At 44.8% G+C, this 21,643-nt stretch overlaps 1 protein-coding gene and 1 pseudogene across 1 annotated transcript in view; one reads left to right on the forward strand and one right to left on the reverse strand.

Annotated features, from left to right (window-relative positions):
• Positions 1–21,643, forward strand: part of LOC148034322 (putative WD repeat-containing protein C2A9.03) — a 37,082-nt gene that overhangs the window by 7,747 nt on the left and 7,692 nt on the right. The gene's annotated exons all lie outside the window — the stretch shown is intronic.
• LOC148034323 (uncharacterized) lies at positions 3,099–5,846 on the reverse strand (annotated as a pseudogene).

Genomic DNA, 21,643 nt, shown 5'->3' on the forward strand with positions numbered 1-21,643 from the left:
AAGGCTGATGTGATTGATGCCCTTTTGTCAGTTGATGATGGTGTCACTCAAACTTAGATTGCTTGGAGTGTTTTGCTATGTTCAATGTAAGCAGTTATGGAAAGGCGTATCTTGGAAATAACCATGCTTGCAGCATTGATGGGATTGGCACAGTACACTTGTCTTTAGACAATGGTCAAGAGCTTGTGCTTAAAGATGTCAGATATGTGCCTGGCATTAAAAAGAGTTTACTATCTATTGGTCAGCTTGACTTGCATGGCTACACCACACTGTTTGGTGGTGGTTTGTGGAAAGTAAAAAAGGGTTCCATGCTGATTGCAAAAGGAACTAAGAAGGGCACTTCGTATTGTTTGCACTGTAAAGCCTTAAATGGCAAGTTTCTTGTAGTTGCTGAAATTTGCAGCCACTTGGAGTTATGGCATAAGAGATTAGGCATTTTCATGGGCTATGGTGATGAGGGTTCATTGGCTACAGAGAGTGGTTACCTCAGTCCTAGAAAATTATTCACAGTTGTAATGTTGTGTTTAATGAGGCAAAATTGTGAAAGGTACTTTAGCCTCTAATGAAGATATGAAAAAGGTGAAATTTCAGAGTTTGCAGCCACATATTACTTCAGAAAATGAGCCTCATGGTGCTGTACCACAGGCTGCAACTGATGATCAGCTGGTTATTTTTGAGCTAGATGATGATGGACAGCAAATAGGAGCACAAGGAGGTCATGGACAACAAGATAGGCTTGCTGATTATGAAAATGCAGGTGCTGGTAATGAAAATGAAGGTGCTGTACAGCGTGAACAGCATGTTGAAAATGGCTTATAGCAGCCAATAAATGCTGAAAATGACATACCTGCAGATGTAGACCCAATTCCTGAAAATGTTGATCATTGGGTATGCAGGTTTACATGCGTAAGAGGGCAACCACATAGGTACGACCCCTCTTTGCATTAGGTGATGCTTACAGATGATCGTGAGCCTCTTAAATACAAAGAGACCAAGTCATGCGACTTGAGCAGTGAGTGGGAGCTAGCTATGCAGTAAGAGATTAAATCTCTGTATGCTAATGATACTTGGGATCTTGTGTCGTTGCTCAAAGGAAGGAAGCCTCTTCCAAACAAATGGGTTTACAAAATAAAGACAGTTGATGGATGTAAAGAAAAATACCCTAACATAGAAACATAAACAGAAACCGTACGACAAAGCATAGACTGATAAAAAGAACACAATTAGGGTTAGGGTTAGAGTAACTCAGAGACAATGAACACAATGAATAAATGAAATGATATGACTACTAATAATATGATGCTCATGCAGCAAACACACTATGCAGTGAATGAATACTGAATCTCGAACTCCTGTATCTCTAGGATCAAGGCAGGGGTAATGAGCTAGAGAGTGTGTCGTACTCTGAACGGATCCCAAATCGCAGCAAGGCAGCCTCCGGATGTTGAACACCAGCAAACGCAGTAGTGAGAAGTTGGATTTGATGCAGGCAGCAGTGAGGAGAGAGAAAGACTAAAAACGGAGCTTGCAGGAGAGAGAGACTGAAAACATAGGCAGGACAGCCTGCGGGAGAGAGAAAGATTGCTGTGACTGCAGACAGGAGAGAGAAAACTGTTAGGGTGGCAGCTGGAGCCTGCAAACGCAGCAGTTTGCTGGCATGGCAGGCTGTACGACAGCAGTGCAGATGAGCAGTGCAGATGAACAGCAGTCAGTCGCCAGTTAGAAACAGCAGCAATCAGTGTGTGGAGGGTTGGAAACAGGTGCCAGATTGTAGGGAACAGTGATGGACAGCAAGGGCTGAGATGTCCTCCGTGACTGGGGTGTGGGCAGCAAGCTGGTAACACCTGAAACCTATAAAAACGAGATTGTAAAAGAGTGGAGGGCTGGCTGCCAATTTATAGAAAATTAGGTTTCTAGATCCTCTCCCACTCAACTTTCTCGATCCGCTTCCCGTTTTGGGGTTTTGGCTAAAATAAGCCTAAAATAAGCATGTTTTGGGGCTGTTTAAGTGGCTAAGTGCATTTCTTAGCACAACAATGGGAAACCTGAGTACAAGGCAAGACTGGTTGCTAAAGGGTATGCATAGAAGGAAGGGATTGATGACCACTCTGTGTGTGCTTTTTGCTCTGATTGCTGTATTGGACTTAGAGTTACACCTAATGGATGTGAAAACAACTTTTCTGCATGGTGACATTGTTGAGGAAATCTACATGAAACAGCCCAAGGGCTTTGTAGTTCCTAGAAAAGAGTAAATGGTGTGTAAACTAAGACGCAGCCTGTATGGGCTGAAGCAAGCACCACATTAGTGGTTCAAAAAGTTTGACACTTTTATGCTATCTGATGGGTTTACACGCATCCATGCAAATCATTGTTTGTACATGAAAAAATATATAGATGGCACCCTCATCATGCTTGTTTTGTATGTGGATGATGTTGGGTATTTCACTCATGTCTCACTTATGCCTATGCTCACATAGGAGTGTTGGTGATCAGTAGGACACTAGGGCACTTTTTACTCTCGCTAGGAGAGGTTTTTTCCCCCAGACTTATGGTATTATTTCGTATGCAAGGTTGATGTGTACGTATTGTACGGTACGTATTTGTACATTGTTCCGTACAAATAAAATTTTTGTGTACGTAAAAATACGTACCATTGTAAAAAATATCAATCTATATGGCATTTCATATCAAAATAAATATTAAAAGATCCAAATACATTTTAAATTGTGAGAGAGACCTACAAGACAATCTAATAAGGTCTTTGCTAATACGCATTTGATTAGCAATCACAAAACCCTTGCCGCAGGTTGTAAAACTTGTTACTTCAGAAATCAAACATCAGATACCAAAACCAGTTTTCAATCAGAGATCAATCTTCAATCACCAATCACCACTCTTAGCTCTATATAAACTGATGAATCAGTGTTTACACAACAAAAGTCTTGACTCTCATCCATGTTAAAAGGCTGCAAATGCATCAAAACAAACTGAATACAATGCACATACTACATAGCAAGCTGCAACACTACATCATAGAAATGTCCTCAAAAGGCCCATAAGGGCTAGTCTAGAGTCTAGAATCCACAATGAAACGTGATCTAAGAGTCAAAACTCTCATCGGATGATGATGATGACGATGCACCAGAAGAGACCAAGTCCCCATCTGTTAGGACATTGCCCTCGTCGTTATACTCAGGCTCTGCCATCACGGGCACATGTGATGATGTGAAAGATGTATCATGAGATCCATGTGCTACATCATCTCCTGGCTCTCTCTGAGTATGAATGAGAGTGACAGCCTCATTTGCCCGAGTCCGCTTCGTATGAATAGGCAGCTTCCCCCGACGAATGCTCCTCCGTCTAGCGCTCTGAATCTGCAGCCTCCTCACGCAAAGGTATCGCCAAAGCCCGTGCGTGTAACCTTGTGACACGGCAATCGATGCTCTCCAGCTCTCTATGAAGGAGTCGTATAATATTTTCCTGCTCGTCTCTGACACGCTGCTCCACGTCGTCCTCAGTAGAGGTTGGCACCATCTTCACACGGGTCGGCATCTTCACAGGGGTCGGATCTGCTTGTGGAAAAGCAAAATCTGACAAGTCAGAACCACAAGAAATGAATAAATTATATTGAAATGTGTCAAAAGACGTACGACATCGGACAGTTAAATGTAGCTACTTGGGTGTCCCCAAAGCATGATAATCTCACACGAGCTTCATGTTAGCTTGGCAATACACTAATTGCTCTAGCTGAGCGGTTCTAAGTCGATTGCGGATCTTCGTGTGAACTAAGGAATAGGTGCTCCAATTGCGCTCACAAGCACCAGCAGAATAATCCTACGATCACGAATCACGATACGATTTTGGAGTCAAAACCCTTAATGAATTAAACTTTAAAGATGGATGCAATTGTGAAAGAGTCAAGAGTACATGCGAGAGGATTCAGAGAGCAAGATGAGTCAGCTTTGGAAGATCTTGTCTTCCATAGCTCTGCCACCACATGAGAGGAAATTTCGTTGCCTCCTCTCTCAAAACCACCGCTCTAAGGATGGTCCTAGATTGTTCATAAGATTCACCATCTCTACATCAACCCCAAGTTGCTCATCCTTGTCATACATTATGTTGATGTACTGGTCTTTCTGCGTGAGTAGAGTGCTCTCACTAAACAACTCTGGCTTCTTGTAGAAGGGATGAAGCAATGCAGCCATCCCAAGAATGGGACGGCTCATAAATGTCCATCACCGCTCTACAATAGCCAGGATGTCACCCCGGCTACAAATTGACAAGCCAACATTCCAATAGTCATTATATAATATAACTTTAAACATATTGTTGCAATGTGCATATTATTTAATATTAATATAATCAGCCAAGAACAATATCCAAGTGTACACTGACCGAGACTCCGTCAATGCCGTACAGGCGGCAATATGGCGCTTCATCTCCATGAAGAGATGATAGACCAGTCCAAGAGTAGAGCCCTCCATATCTATGACTCAGAGGAGGACATGGATAGGGTGCAATGCCATTGTCAAGCTGTGTATCTCTGTCCAAAAGGCCTCATCAAGCACTTTTCCGTTGAATGTATCTAGTGGCCTTTGTTTGCGCATGGTGCATAAAGCTTCATGTCGGTCCACCGCAGTTTGTAGTACTAGGTCCTGTAATCTAAAAAGGCTTTGCAAGACCAAGAACATATAAGAAAATTTGGTCTTCGAGGGTCGCACCATATCAAGTGCACTATGGCTCCTGAAGATGGCCAAAGCGTGATGTTTTTTTCGGAAAAATGTAGTAATCTTCGTGGCATCTGCAACATGAGGTTGCACCCATGGCAACTTTCCAATATCCTCCATCAGCAGGTCCAAGCAATATGCAGCACAAGGAGTCCAACCAATGCGAGGAAACTCTGCCTCGACCAATTCACCCATACGCTTGCAATTTGAAGCATTGTCTATCATCACTTGGACCACATTCTCTGGCCCAACATCCAAAATTGCTTGTTTGATGTGGTGATAAATAAACTCAGCACTGATGGATTCTCTTGCCTTTCCTGCATCCATAGCCTGCAAGAAGTATGTGCCAAGACATGAGGACACCAAAATATTGATAATGTGTCGTCTACGCATATTACTCCAGCCATTAGATATGATGGTGCACCCAAAAGAGTGCCATCCTGCCTTGACATGTACCAATGCCTTGTCTATCAAGGCTTTCTGCTCTTCAAGCATTGTGGTACGCATTTTGTTATACTCCACCCCGGACCACGAGTCTGTGTGGCCAACCTCTGTAGTATGGCCCTCACCATTCTCTTCCATTGATTAGTCCTTAGTACATTGAAGGAGATGTTGCACTCCACAAGAGTGCGAGCAATCTCCATCTCGGCCACTTTTTGTCTCTCTTTCACCCACGAAAGAGATGACACATGTGAAGGCAAAGTACTCTGTCTTAGCACATGTGCGTCATCATCCTCATCAACCTTCTGCGTGACATGGGCCCTCTTTCTGCCCCTTGTAGGTTGGCTATCCTGTGTGAAAGAATCACACATCTCCCCCACAAGCGCATCATGAAGTGCAACTTGAGTGTGCTGACTGCCCCTTACCTTCTTTGAACCCTTTGCTGTTGATGAATTCTCAACAATGAGCTTGTCTCTGATATCCTACGGCACCTGCTTGCACCCACTACAATTGCCGGTGGTGCCAATACCTGTCAAGTGTATCACGACACGAGAAACTGTGCTCGTGAGCTCAAAGTTGCAATACTTGCATTGCCATCTATGTGTGCCAGAACCAGCTTGGGTCGGCGTATTAATAACACGGACGACATTGCCAGTAGGGGTTGCATGGCTTCGGCATATTGGATCTTGGAAGTTGTGTGACACAAAGAAAGAGAGAGACAGAGCTTAGATCATACTCCACAGAGAGAGAGAGAGAGAGAGAGAGAGAGAGAGAGAGAGAGAGAGAGAGAGAGAGATGCATCATGAGGGACCAAGGCCATGAGCGAGAGAGAGCGTGAGAATTACCTGGTTGCAATGTGCACAGTGTGTAGAGACAGAGCGAAATAGAGCGCTGCAAGTGAAATTCCGAAATAAGCCCAAATTCGTACGTTGAAGGTCAAAAAGGGATTTTCCAAAAAAAAAAAAAAAAAAAAAACGTACAGATGGATTCATACGTGTATGGATCCGTACAGTACGATTTGTACGGTACGGATTGATCCGTATGTACGTACGGCTGCAACCTTGTTCGTATGTGCTTATGACACACACTTACGGGCAGTTACCGTGTTCGGGTGTGAATATCGCCTACAACCCTAAGGTTTAAGGGTTGTACCTTGTACTTTCAGTTTACACTCTTTCAGTCTATTGCATTGGGTGTCATGCTTCACCCTCATACTGTCTACTGAGTTTCTGTGCTGAGCTTCGATTCTGCCTTCTTCTCACATTTGGTATCAGAGCCATCAGAGCGTTGGCTCAGCTCTCCTCAGCTCAGGCTCTACTCAGCTCTGTCAACCGCCGGGAGCTTCTGCTTAGGTCTCAAGTTCTTGCTCTACGCCCAGCCAGCTTCGTTAGGCTGCGTTAGACAGCCCATCGTTTCCTCCACGTTGCCTGTTCTTGAGAGAGCAACCCGCCAGTCTGCTGTACATCAACTGACTGCCAGCTTTGTCAGTAATAACTAGCGCCAGAAGCGCTGCCTATAGCACCCGTGCGCCAGCTTGGGAGTCCGCGCGACAGCCTACTTGTACCTGTAGCTACACCCCTAATTAGTGAACGACGCCTGCCTGCAGCAGAAGGGCATTGTCCATCAGTACACTACTTCTTATACTCCACAGCAGAATGGGGTTGCAGAGAGGAAGAATCGGTCATTCATGGAGATGGCCAGATGTATGCTGAAGGCAAAGAGCTTGCCTCACAGTTTTTGGATGGAAGCCGTCATGTGTGCTTGCCATGTTTTGAACAGATGCCCCACCAAAACTTTGAAGAAAATTACACCTTTTGAGGCTTGGAACAGTCGAAAACTTTTTGTTGGACACTTTCGTATCTTTGGGTGACTTGCATATGCACATATTCCAAAAAAGTTGGATGACAAGGCTGTTAAATGCATTTTTGTGGGATATAGCAGTGAGAGCAAAGGCTACAGACTCTATGATCTCGTTTCTAAAAAGGTGTTTGTTAGTAGGGATGTACTATTTGATGAAAAATCAGAATTGTCCCTGGCTGGTTTAGACACATATCAGGCTGCCCGTGATGTATTTGAAGGGCTGCTGCCCATTACATTTGGTGATTCAGCTGGAGTTTCAGCAAGTGAACTCAATGTTCAGCCAGTTGCTCCTTTGGAAAATGCAGAAAATCATCCATTGGCTGATCTGAATATTCAGTAAAGTGCTGAAATTGAAATTCAGCAAGAGCTTATGCGGTATTTAGAGACTATGAAAGATAGTCATCTGGATGCACCCATGCCTGGTACTACTAGAAGGCAAGCTCGTATGCATGATGATGCAGATACCATGGAGTTTGTTATGGCAGCAAGCACCCTTGATGATGAGGAGTCTGAATGTTTTGAGGATGGAAAACAAAGTGTGCATTCTGATTGGGCTGGTGATTATGATTCACGTCACTCCACTAGTGGCAATTGTTTCTTTATTGGCTCGTCTTACATATCTTGGCTTAGCAAGAAATAGTCCACTGTTGCCACATCGTCATATGAAGCTGAATTCAAGGCAGCTTTCACTACCATAGTTGAATGCGTATGAATTAGACCCTTGCTAGCTGATCTAGATGTATCTGTTACGGAGCCTACTCCTTTGTTCATTGATAGTTAGAGTGCCATTGCAGTGGCATGGAACCCAGTGTTTCATGCACACATGAAACACATAGAGATACACTATCACTTTGTCAGAGAGAGACTACATGCAGGTGATATCAGCCTTGTCTATTGTCCTACCACTAGTAATGTGGCAGACATCTTCACGAAAGCTCTTCCTTGTGAAAAATTTGAAACATTTCACAATGCTTTAAAATTGATCTCCTTTGGTGGTGGATGATCCTTGTGCTCTTGATCACTCCACTCCGGGGGGTTTTGTTGGGTATTTCACTCACGCCTCACTTATGCCTACGCTCACATAGGAGTGTTGGTGATCAGTAGGACACTGGGACACTTTTTACTCTTGCTAGGAGAGGTTTTTTTCCCTAGACTTATGGTATTATTTCGTATGTGCTTATGACACACACGGGCACTTACCGTGTTCGGGTGTGAACACCCCCTACAACCCTAAGGTTTAAGGGTTGTTCCTTGTACTTTCAGTTTACACTCTTTCAATCTATTGCATTGGGTGTCGTGCTTCACTCTCATACTGTCTACTAAGTTTCTGTGTTGAGCTTCCATCCTGCCTTCTTCTCACATATGATATGTTACTAGTTGGGAAATGGAAGATTAGCTTGGATGCTCTCAAAGATCAGCTGAAATCAGCTTTCTCCATGAAAGATTTGCGGAATGCAAAGCATATATTGGGCATGAGAATTTGCATGGATAGAATGCAGAAATTGTTGTTTTTATCTCAAGAAAAGTACATTGAAAAGGTACTGGACAGATTTAACATGGCTGAAGCTAAGCCTTTTGGGGTACCCTTACCTCCATACCTTAAGCTTAGTAAAGCAAACAGCCCAAAAGATGACATGGAAGCAAATGCTATAAAGGGAGTCCCTTATGCATCAACTTGTGGCTCTCTTATGTATGCTATGGTTGCTACTCGTCCAGAAATTGCTCATGTAGTGGGAGTTGTCAGCAGGTTTATGTCAAATCCTGGCAAAACACATTGGGAGGCTGTCAAATGTATTCTTCGATACCTAAAGGGTACACAAATAAAGTGTATTTGCTATGGGCAGGGTACACTTAGTTTGCAGGGTTATTGTGATGTAGACATGGCAGGTGACTTGGACACTTGTAGGTGCACCAGCGGGTATGTCTTCAGAGTTGTTGGTGGAGCTGTTTCTTGGTGTTCCAGGTCGCAGAACATCGTTGCATTGAGTATCACTGAAGCTGAATACATATCAGCTACTGAAGCTTCTAAGGAAGCTATATGGTTGAGCAGACTTGCAGCAGATCACGGCACATCTACGGGTACTGCACTTTTGGGATGTGATAGCTAGAGTGATGTGTATTTGGCTAAGAATGCCATGTATCATTCACACACAAAGCATATAGATGTGCGATATCACTTCATCAGACAGATTCTAGAAGATGGTCAACTTACATTGACCAAGATTAAAACACAAGACAACCCTGCAGATGTTCTCACTAAAAGTCCAAGCAAAGCTGCGTACGAGCATTGCATATGACTAGTGGGAGTTGGTTAGTTAGAGGTTCACATCGGACCTTTAAGTGGGAGGTTGTTGGGATAAAGGCCCGATTTAACCCCCCCGTGTATAGTACACGCACATTGTACATGTGAATGCACCCTTACGTGCCCCAAGTATAAATACATCTTATTCTTTGTGTACCAACACATTTTTTGGTACACTCGAATCGAATCGTACTTGACTCTGCACTCTTGCTCTCTAGCTGTCACACTCACGCTCACTCCTGCTCAACTTCCATCTCTCTCAGCTCTGCTCTTCTCCCACATTCACATTCACTCTTGCGACTTTCATCTCTCTTAGCTGTGCTCGTCTCCCAACAAGTTTAATCTTCAATGTGTCAAACACAATGAATAATGAAGTGAATGATCCCTGAATATACAATGCTCATGCAACAAACACACTATCTAGTGAATATTGAATCTCGAACTCTTGTATGCTTGGGATCAACAGCTAGAGAGTGTCGTACTTTGAACGGATTCCAAAACACAGCAAGGCAGTCTCCATGTATCGAATAGTAGCAAACACAGCTAGAGAGGTTGGGTTTGATGTAGATAGGCAGTAAGAAGAGAGATAGACAAAAAACGTAGGTACTTGAGGAGAGAAAAATTGGGGGACAGGTAGAGACAATAGATGACTGTGCAGGAAGTGTAGGCGACACAGCTGGAGGAGAGAGAAACTCAACAAACATAGATTTTGGATAATGGCAACAGTGTCAGACTGATGGTGACAACAACAAATGCAAGCATTAGGCACAATAGGTGACAGCTTCTAGATGCAAGTGACAACTCTGGGTTGTAGGCTGTCAAAAGACCACGTACCAATGAGACAATAGTGTTTTCATGGAGGAACACCGAGTGAACTCAGCAAACGTTGAGAAGATGATGAAGACAGCCATGAACCACGAACCGCAATGTCCTCTGAAGGGGTGTGAGGGCAATGGAGGGGCTAGAGAGAAGAGGTGATGGATTGAATGAATCAGTCGTGAAGAATGAGTGATAGAGGCAGCCTATAAATAGGCAAGAGATTGTCTAGGGTGGCACCCAAAGGGAGGGCGTCGGCTGTCTAGGGTGGTGCCCAACTGTGGGCGCCCAATCCCTTTTTGGAGCTATTCACTATGAAACCCTAAATGCAAAACACAAAATGCAAACTGCAGGGTGTTAGCCAAGCTCATTGGTTTCTCCCCGCAAACCCTACTGTCTCGCTAGTACGTCGCTTTTTGACATGGTATCAAAGCTGGATCTACTCAAATAGTGGCAAAGATCTTCCACTCTTGTTAGCTTAAAGATCGATGACGGGTTTGGCATCCACTTCTCTTCTTCTTCCGCTACATCAAAACCTTATCTGGCAGTTGCTCTCCCTTGCACCTGTTGTTTTTTGCTTGCATTTCAGCTCGCGCTCGCAGCTGGCAGCTCCTCCTAGTCAGCCGGCCGCTCCTCCCTACTATTGGTGGCTCAACCAATCTACTGGCTTGCAGAGATATGAATCTCGAAACTTGCAAAAACGAGACGAAGGGAGAGTGGTGGGTTACATGCCTATTTACAGAAAGTTTGGGGCACCCAAATTAGGGTTTTGCATATGGGACACGGTAACTCTCTAGGATTGTGTTTCTTTTTAAAATAAGATGTGCATATGGGATGGTAGCATAGGTTAGAATCGGTAGTTAACTTGATTGGTATGACTGGGTCAACTGCAGGTTAGATTAGCGCAAAGTCAAAGCTAACTTGCTGCATGCATCATAGGTCTACAAGCATGTTAGGTGGCACATCAAAATTCAGGAAACATACTCCACATAGATAGTATGCCCAATTGGACAATAGTCAATGTTAAGTCAAAGGTGTGTTGTTAAAGCACACTAATCAATCGTAGAGGTAGATAGGTCAAATAATGATGACAAAGTAAGAGTTGGAGGACCAAGACCTATTCACATGGAAAAAACACAAGTCCAAAGGGCAATGAAGATATCCTAGAGTCAAACATCAACTTAGATAGCCAACGTTTGCACTTATTCCTTGTTTCAAATTGGCACCAATGAGAATAACTCCTTCAACCAAAACACAAACATCTGATACCATGCTAGAAGAGCAAAACACGTAGCGGAATAATTAAAGATTGAAGATCGACGAAAGAGACAATGCACAAGATGTAGCCGGGTATATGAATCCATTATGACCAAGAGTACAATGGTTGAGTGCTGGCTCATACACTCCACAAGCTCCCTCTCTCCACACCAAGAATATGCAAGTACATGAATGGATAATGGACTGTGGCCACACTCCCTCCTTTTATAGACCAAAATAAAGTAGTAGTTCTACCACAAAATAGGTTGGCCAATTACCAAATAAAGAATAAAGAGAGTGCCCATAAATAAGGCCGTTGGCACCGGTGAACTTGTCATATGATCACTTCTAACAAATTACTTGAATTCTAGTTGCTGATTTCATGTACCTAGTCTTCAATTTCCTAGCACCGGACTTGTGGTGACTACTAAACACTAATTTCTGCTCTAAGTTAGGGTTTATAGCAGCAAAAACGCAGCTGCTATTCACCAAGACTTGGAAATGACTGAAATTTGCTTGCTAAGGGATTTCTTGTAGAGAAGAGAGGAGGTTGAGAGAAGAATCTCTGATTTCTATCGCGAGAAAGCGCTCAAATTTACTACTGCTCCCCAAACTTGCTGTCACCTGCTTGTAGACAGCCTATAGGGGCTGTCACATGTCTCCAATAGCCTCTTGATCAGCTGGCAACAGCTCTCTGATTGTCTCCAATGGCTGGGCTGATCACCAATGGTTGAAAAATTGCGGCAACAACTCTCTCTCACTCCTCTCCCAACCTCCACAATCTTGGAATGACGCTCCACCAGTTTCTAATAGCCTTTCCCTAACTTGTATGGGCCAGTTTTGCCAAGTGGTAGACTTATAAATGCATATTTCAGCCCTTTAAATAAGACTTGTTGGAGATGGAGGGCAGTCACACATAGTGACTTGGAATGGCCATTTTTAAGCTTCCTGTCCTAGTTCAAGCCTATCCTCAAACCATCTCAATCCCATCCCCTAGTTAGAGTCACCTTGAATGGTGACAAGGAATGGCAATTCTAGTCCGTGTCCCCTTCCTGTTTCCGCTCCCAAAGCCCGTTGCATGTCACTATGGGGCAGTAGCTTAAGATGGAGGGCTGTCACCAGGTGAAGAAGATGACAGCTATTGAAGTTGGAAGATTGAGGATGTAAGGGAGGCAAGTGACTTGGCACACTCTCTATTTTAAGGGATGGAACCAATCAAAAGTGGGGGAATTTGCTTATGGGACATTGGAACACATTGAGTGTATTTGAGTTTTGGGGCTGTTTAATGAGCTAATGAAGGTTTAATGTGTAGTGCACATTTTTTAGCTTAACATGACACCTTCTTCTAATGAGAACCCACTCATAAGGGTTGCAAAAGTTGCTATTGGGAATGGAGAGGGGCCTTGAAAAAGTCATACCAAATGTATCTAGTAGAGAATGGATGAGCCAAGTCTTTGATTTGAGTCTTGATCAAAAGATGGTAGCGAGGAGCTGTGAAAGGCATTGTAAAGCACTCTTGCCAAAGACGTCTGATTGAGTCCTGACCAATAGATGATAGCGAGGAGCTATCAAAGGCATTCTAAAGCACTCCTGTCAAAGATAGACATCAGTGACCAAAGGGCTCAAGATAGGCATGCTAGCAACAAGGAAGGGTGGTTGAGAGTGTTAGCGGATCAGATCCTGCGCAGTCGGACTGCCACGTGGCAGTCCGACCTGGCACAGCACAGTCTGCAGCCGACAGGCCTATTTTTGGCGCCTGTTTCCTAGCTATTTATAGCCGAGATTTTTGCAGTCTGGACACACTTTTCTGCTCGCAGGTTACAGACTGGTGGCACGCGCAGATTCCGTCTCTGTTCGCAGATTTCAGACAGGAGACAGTTCAGACTGCAGCGGACTTCGAGGTGAACAGCAGGTTGCATCGTCGAGGTGGAGACACGCAGTCCAACGCACTGCGCCTGTGTATATATCTGCATATCTTTGTATACAGCACACTTTATTCAGCAGATCTTCATCTTCCACTGTCTCTTTCTCTCTCTTCTCTCTCTCTCTGCGTTCTCTGTCTCTCTCAGTCCTACGCTTCCGCACCGTTGCACTCTGACATGGTATCAGAGCAGTGTTAAAGGGCTGACCGAGTGCAGAACCAACCTGAAGAGGAGTTTCTATCGCGACGTAAGGCTGCGTTTTCAGCGTTTTGAGGGCAGGCAGGAGGGGTGCGCTTTGGAACAAGGCTGAAGCAAGCATGGGCGCGCGGGAAAGGAGTCCAGGTGGTGGATTTGCTGCTGTTTACTGCTGTTTGACGAGGAGGAAGTTTGAGTTTTCAGCTTTCAAGTGCAGATTTTGCTTTTTCATCGCCTCCGGTGGGTGAAGAAGTTTTGGGACGTGGAAGAGCCCTAGCAGGCTGAGTTTTCACAGTCAGAGGGGGTTGCTTTTGCGTTTGTGAAGGCATTACAGGTGAAGATGTCTACAGAGATTGACTTGGAGTTCCAGACGATTATGGACCGGAAGGTGCCTGTCTTACCGGCTCTTCCCGCAGATCAGAAGCTCGATGGCGACAACTACCGCATCTGGCGCGTAATGATGTTGGCCATCCTTGAGTCCTATGATTTGGCAGAGCTTGTACAGGAGGAGATCGACCGGCCTTAGGTGAGAGATGAGTCCAAACTCTCTTCCGATGCTCGTGCGGAGTTGGCCAAGGCACAGTCTCACTGGGACAAATTGAATGCCAGGATTCGTTCCTTTCTTTTTCTGTCTTGTACTACAGCCGTGATAGCTCACATCGAGCACTTGACGGTGGCTCGGGAGATATGGCTGGAGCTTGATCAGATGTATAACCGGATGACCCTTATGAAGCGGGTTTCTTTGGAGGTTCAGATGCGGACCTTGTCCGTGAACAAGTCTTCTTTGTTGCGGGAGCACATCAACAAGCTTAGACAGCTTTAGATGCAGGTTCAGAATGCGGGGAAGCCGATTTCTTCCGAAGACATGGCGATCGCACTCTTGTCCCAGTTGCCGCTACGATTCGTTTTTTTCTACTCCACTCTTATTGCTTCGGGGCGTGAGTCCACTCTTCGGTGGGAAGAGTTGGTTCCTATGGTCTTGGACCAAGAGGAACAACTAAAGGGACAGAATGCTTCCAAGTCGGAGGCACTGACAGGTCAAGCCTCTCAGAAGAAGGGGAAGGACCAAAAGAAGAAGAAGGGGGATAACAAAGACAAGAAGGACACCAACAAGAAGGACACGAAGGATTCTGGAGTGGTGGCTGCATCCTCATCAGCTGCATTTTTTCATCTAGCTGTTATTGAGGACTCTACACCGAATGGTTCTGATGTTGCGATGACAGCTCCCCAGGCTCTAGAGTGGATCGTTGACAGTGGTGCCTCCCGGCACATGACTCCTTCATTAGATGGTGTTGCCCAGTTGCGACCCTTGCGTGGGCAGATTCTCATTGGAGATAGCTCTTCCGTGTCTATTGCAGGACGGGGTGAGATGCAGCTTATTCCAGATGGACCCGGCGGTATCCATACCTCCGAGGTCTTGCATGTACCAGGTTTAGGATATCATCTTCTGCCAGTTCATAAGATTTGCTCCCTTGGACTTTTTGTGGAGTTTGACAGTGATTTAGTGCGAGTCCTTGATTGTGAGTCAAGGAAGGTTCTCTCATCCGGTTATGAGGAGAACGGGATCTATAAATTGAAGTCTTCCACCGCTCTCTCTACTCTTTTTCTTACCTCTCAGACACAGTTAGAGCTATGGCATGCTCGGTTTGGTCACCTCAACTATGATTATCTTCGGAGGGCGTCTCGTGGACAGCTTGTTCGAGGGTTGCTGGATATAGTGATGAGCCAGTAGCCATGCGTCTCCTGCATTTGTGGGAAGCAGCATAGGGATGCCATTCCCCACAAAGCTTCGGGGCGGTCTACTTCACCGATGCAGCTTGTATCTACGGATCTTTGTGGCCCTATGAGAAACGAGTCCTTGCGAGGGAGCTCGTACTTCATGTTGATCGTAGATGACTACAGCAGGATGACATGGGTCTATTTCTTGGCATTGAAGTCAGAAGCTTTCTCCCACTTCAAGGATTGGCTTCTCTTTGAGGAGAACCGATCAGGCCGGAGATTGAAGACCTTGCGATCCGACAAGGGTGGTGAATTTGTTTCTAATGAGTTTGCTCGTTTTTGTGTAGATAAAGGTATTCACCAGGAGTTTGCTAATACCAACACTCCTCAAGAAAATGGCATTCTTGAACGGAAAAACTGCAATGTGATCGAGATGGCGCGAACCATGATGGAGCACCGACAGACACCTCAGTTTCTGTGGGCCGAGGTTGTGGCTACTGCAATTCACATCCTTAACCGATCCCCCACTTCGGCCGTTGATGGGATGACACCTTTTGAGGCTTACTTCGGGACTAAGCCCGATGTTTCTTATTTTAGGGTCTTTGGGTGTGATGCCTATTTTCACATTCCCAAGGCTCATCGTGATAAATTTGAAGCAGCTTCCCGAAGACAGGTATTTGTTGGCTATAGCTCCCAGTCCCAAGGCTATCGTTTGTATGATCTCGTTAAGCAGGATGTGTACACTAGCCGAGATGTGCGGTTTGTGGAGGTTCCGGCCATATCTGCGGGTGAGGAGTATCCCGTTCTTGGAGATCCAGGGGAGAGTTGGGCTCCTGCTACAGTTCCTTTGGAGCCCGTGTCTTGATTCTGATTCTGTTTCTGACACAGAGTCTACTGTTCCACCGGTCACTCCCGAGGAGTTACCACTGGTGGATATCCCAGAGTCTTCAGTTGATGGAGAGAGACGAGGGGAGGTCCGGCCTCCTCGTTGGGCCCGTGACACACTCCGTGATTCAGGGATCGAGGGGATCCTTGAGGAGTGGGGACCGTAGGATGGTCCGCGGCGGTCACGGAGGCACCGGGCACATTCTACGGAGCTTGTTTGCTCTAACTATTGTTTGATGACCCGCGTTATGCAGGATCGAGAGCCCACCTCCATGAAGGAGGCTTTACAGTCTGCACCATGGAAGAAAGCTATGGAAGTCGAGTTGGAGGCTATTGAGAGGAATGGCACTTGGTTACTCGTGCCACGCCCCCCGAATAAGAAGGTGATTGGCGTCAAATGGGTCTTCAAGACCAAGTACCTTAGCGATGGTTCTTTGGACAAGCACAAGGCTCGCCTTGTTACTAAAGGTTTTGCACAGCGCCTAGGGATTGATTGTCATGATACTTTTGCCCCCACTGCTCGTATGGCGACTATTCGAGCTGTTCTTGCCTTGGCTGGCCATAGGAGATGGCCTGTCTATCAGTTGGATGTGAAGTCGGCCTTCCTCCATGGTGATTTGAAGGAGGAGATCTATGTCGAGCAGCCTCCTTGCTTTGGATCTTCAGATGGGAAAGTCTACAGGTTGAAGAAGGCCTTGTATGGCCTCAAGCAGGCTCCCCGTGCATGGAACGAGAAGATTGATTCGTTCCTTCAGTCACAGTTGGGATATCGGCGTTCTAAGGCCGATCCGCAGCTTTATGTACACACTTTCGAGGATGGTTGTGTGCTTTTTGTGTTGTATGCTGATGATTTGATTGCCACAGGTGATCATGCACAGAAGGTCCAAGAGACGAAGGCAGCTTTACATCGGATGTTTGAGATGACGGACTTGGGTCTACTCCATTTCTTTTTGGGCCATGAGATTTATCAGTCTTAGAGGGGGATCTTTATCTCTCAGCAGAGATATGTACAGGAGCTCTTGGTTTCTTTTGCGATGGAGGATTGTTGGACCCTTTCTACTCCTATGGATCCGAACTGGAAGGCCTCTTTCCATTCAGCTTCTCCCATGGCGGATGCTTCCCGCTATCGTCAGTTGATTGGATCATTGATTTGGCTCCTCAACACTCGTGTTGATCTTTGTTTTGCTGTTGGGCTCTTGGCAGGGTTTATGAGTGAACCTCAGACGGTGCATTGTCAGGCTGCTTAGAGAATACTTCGGTATTTGAGGGGGATGTCTGATTTAGGGATTCATTATCCCGCAGGCACAGGTGGTTCAGATCTTGTTCTTGCAGGTTGGAGCGACTCGGATTGGGCCGGTGATGTGGACCATAGGCGGTCTACTACAGGTTACTGTTTTACCTTGGGTGCAGGTGTTGTCTCATGGAGTAGCAAGAAGCAGCCCACGGTAGCCCTTTCGTCTACTGAGGCGGAGTATTAGGCCGCGTCTTCCACCACATGTGAGGCTGTGTGGCTTCGGAGATTGTTGGAGGAGCTTGGCTGCCCCCAGACTCGTCCTACTTTGCTGCAATGCGACAATGAGAGTTGCATTGCCTTGGCACGGAATCTTGTTTTTCATGCCCGGACTAAGCACATAGAGATCCGGTACCACTTCATGAGAGAGAGGCTTCTGGAGGAGACCATCACCGTGGAGTACTGCAAGACGGAGGACAATCTTGCAGATTTGTTCACGAAGGCACTTCCCCAGGCTCTACTTCGGAGAAATTCCAGATCCCTTAGGCTTCTGCCCCGCCCAGGCTCTGAGAGGGGGTGTTAGCAGATTAGATCTTGCGCAGTCGGACTATGCAGTCGGACTGCCACGTGGTAGTCTGACGTGGCACAGCACAATCGGCATTTAATGCAGCCGACAAGCCTATTTTTGGCGCCTGTTTCCTGGCTATTTATAGCCGAGATTTCTGCAGTCTGGACACACTTTTCTGCTCGCAGATTATAGACTGGTGGCATGCGCAGATTCCGTCTCTGTTCGCAGATTTCAGATAGGAGACAGTGCAGACTGCAGCGGACTTCGAGGTGAACAGCAGGTTGCATCGTCGAGGTGGAGACACGCAGTCCAGCGCACTGCGCCCATGTATATATATGCATATCTTTGTATACAGCACACTTTATATAGCAGATCTTCATCTTCCACTGTCTCTTTCTCTCTCTTCTCTCTCTCTCTCTCTCAGTCCTACGCTTCCGCACCGCTGCACTCTGACAGAGAGAAGATGGAAAGTAGCCATTGTATTAGCTCAATTTTGTGTGAAGATGTGCATCCCTGAAAGAGCTTCTCACAATCCTTGGAATCCCCCTATGAAATTGAGAGAAGGGCTAGGGTATCCAAAGTCTCAACATTGATGTTAATAATTTGCCTTAAAAGGGACGAAGGGATTGAGGGAATCACTTGGGGACATGGTGGGGGATAGGGAGGAACGTATGGTAGAGAGTTAGCCCAATGAGTGAGGGCATTGGGGAGATGCTGAGGAGGACCTTTGTGCATCAGAAGAGGAATGGAGTTGCAGCTCATGCTCCTAACAATCTATCCAAATAATGATTCTAGATGTAGTGTTAACATCAGCTACTGGGGTCCAAGATCAGGTCACTTGGATGGACGAGGTTAACAATGCAGCAATTGGACAGAAAATGCAGTAGATTTGATGATCTTTGTGGCTTCACTTTGGAAACAATACCATATGAGAGTATGCAATGGAAGCTAAGGAAAACGGAGAAGAGAAGAGCAGATGAAGCAAAAAAGAAAGAGAGAGAAAATGCTCTGATCTGAATGCAATACAAGGCTGCCAACAATCAGCCCTTGGATGTGTGTGATCCATGACAGTGAGAGTGCCATATTGATGGGGAGAAGATGAGAACATGACTTAGCAAGAAGAGGAAGAATGATGGCTGTTTTGACTCTTGAGATTCAAGCTCAGTATCTACACCAACTTAGTTGTATAGCTATAGCTAGTTGTCACTGTCTTATGTGCTATAATAATGAGTCGGTTAGACTTAGCTCATGTTAGAGGTGTCTAGTCAGTTATGACCTATTTTCATACACCGTATGTGTGACTTAGACTCAGTACATTTGTGTGTTACACAATGAATGGATAATGGAAGAAGAGAGAATACATTGCTCTTTGTTCATGGCTCCCATTCTTTGTTTGCCTCTTCCCCTCTCTTTGAACATGGTATTAGAGCTCGACTTCGTGGGAGCTGGAGTTTTGGAGTTGGACTAGACTTTTAGTTTGTGAATCTTTAGTCTCTGTAAGAAACCCTACAACAGCCCGTTTTTTTGTAGAAGCCATATCTTGCTGCAGAAATGGATTTTGGAGAAATGACCACCGATCCTTAATTGTTTCGACACGATCTAAAACTTTGCAGAATAAAGTTTTTTCAAATTCTGCATGGATTTTGAGATATTCAACATAGACATGTGTAGACTGGCTGTTTACTGCATGGACAGCACTCCTGCCCGGATGATGCTTGGTTGTTCTGGGATGCTATCTGAGATGCTTTGAGGATTGGCTGCTCAGTTCAAAGGTGTTTTATTACTGGTATAATAGGTCCATTGGCTGGTTATTGATAGAGTGAAGGCTCTTCTTTGTTTATACATGTTGAATATGCAATCGGTGATGCTCATATCGATATGTTCTAACTCCCAGATGTTGTGGCAAATGTTTGAGATGCTACTGAGCTGAGAATACCTCAGTTATTATAGACTTTTCATCGCTGGTTATTACAAACTGCTCGTTTATCATTGATTGTGAAAGGATTCATTGCATGTTGGCACAAGTTCTTTATATCTACTGGTGCTCGTATGGGCATGTTTTGATACTAGGATGTTGTGGTGATGTCTTGAGATGTTTTCGAGCTGATTTGGGCCTGAGTTGAGCTCACTTAAATTGTTATTTGCTGCTGTAATACAGTTTACAGCCAACACTCATTTGGACAAGTTATCCATAAAGCAGTTTGATACTAATTGAGTACTTCCAGTGGATGTATTGAATCGTTGAGTGTCATGTACATGTATGAAGATGTTTATGGGAGTTTTTAAACTGTAGATTTGAACTGCATTTGGTATCTTTGAGCTTGGTTACACTACCACTGATTGTGGTAAATACACTTGGTTCGTGTCTTGAGCAGTTGTTGATATTTGCAGCGACAACTAGTAAAATGTAACAGGGTTGTGGAGACTGTTTGAAGGCAATGTTGTTACCTGGTTAAAAAGACATTGCATTGTCTTGAACTGGCAGTGTTATGGAAAATGCTACTGGTACCCACAATATCACTTAGATTGTGGGAGAGAAGCTTGATAATAAGAACTTTGCTCTATGGAAGTTTAAAATGCAAGACTTCTTGATTGGAAGAGGCTACTGGGATCTTTGCACAGGAGATGAAGCTGAACCAAGACTCCCAAAAAGGAATCCGATTGCAGAGCAATTGAGATCTCATAGTCAGTGGTCAAAAGGAGCTAACAAAGTTTTGCATTGGTTCTTATTATGCATCTCAGATGCAATGGCTATGCAGATTACTAGTTGTCAGACTCCAAAGGATGCTTGGGACATTCTTATGAAAAATTATGGTAATGTTACTCATGCATGGAAGATTCAATTGAAATAGCAGCTCAATAATATGACAAGTAGTAGTAGGAGTATTTAGGCTTATACTATGGAGATTAAAACCAATTGTAGATTAGCTTGCATCAATTGGTTCCAAAGTTTATGATGATGACATGATTGTAGTTACCTTGAATGGTTTGGGAAAGGAGTACAAGGCCTTTGACACATTGATCTTTGTAAGGATAAACCTCTCTGATTGGGATAAGTTACTTGCTTTGTTGCTGCATGAGGAAGTTAAGCTTGGCTTGAATATAGATTCTAGTACCTCTTAGAGTAGATATATTGTATTCTATTGGCAGAGCTCATGGAGGTCCTTGAGGTCATGGTGACACTCGGAATATCTATGGACAGCAACAAGATAATACATGGCAGAATCAAAATGCACAAGGTTAGAGAGGATTTGGATCCTTTAGAGGTAGGGGGAGATTACATAGAGACAGAGGTGGTTCTTGGCAGTCTCATGATCAGTTGAATAGGGACAAAGATTGTCATTACTACGGTAGATATGGACACATAGCAAAGGACTGTCATAAAAAGCAAGCTGACATGAAAGCAAAATGCAGACAGTATGGCAATTATACATCTTCCAGTAATACTCATGATGATTAGATAGATAGGTTGTTTGCTATGTAGGATGTTTCTAAGGTAATGCCTAAGTACCTAAGTAAGGCAAGGTTGATGAATAGTGGTATATAGACTTAGGTGCATCAAATCATATGACTCCACATGGTAAGTGGTTTGATGAAATGACAGTAGGCTCTCATGGCTATGTATGCATTGGTGATGATACACAACATGATATCAAGCATACAAGTGTGGTACGGTCAGTCGTGCATGATGGTAGGAAAAGAGTGTATGATGTGTTACAT

Source organism: Lygodium microphyllum, chromosome 6, assembly GCF_053477565.2.
Source record: "Lygodium microphyllum isolate KBCC chromosome 6, Lygodium_microphyllum_v1.1.10, whole genome shotgun sequence".
In the NCBI taxonomy this organism is placed as follows: Eukaryota; Viridiplantae; Streptophyta; class Polypodiopsida; order Schizaeales; family Lygodiaceae; genus Lygodium; species Lygodium microphyllum.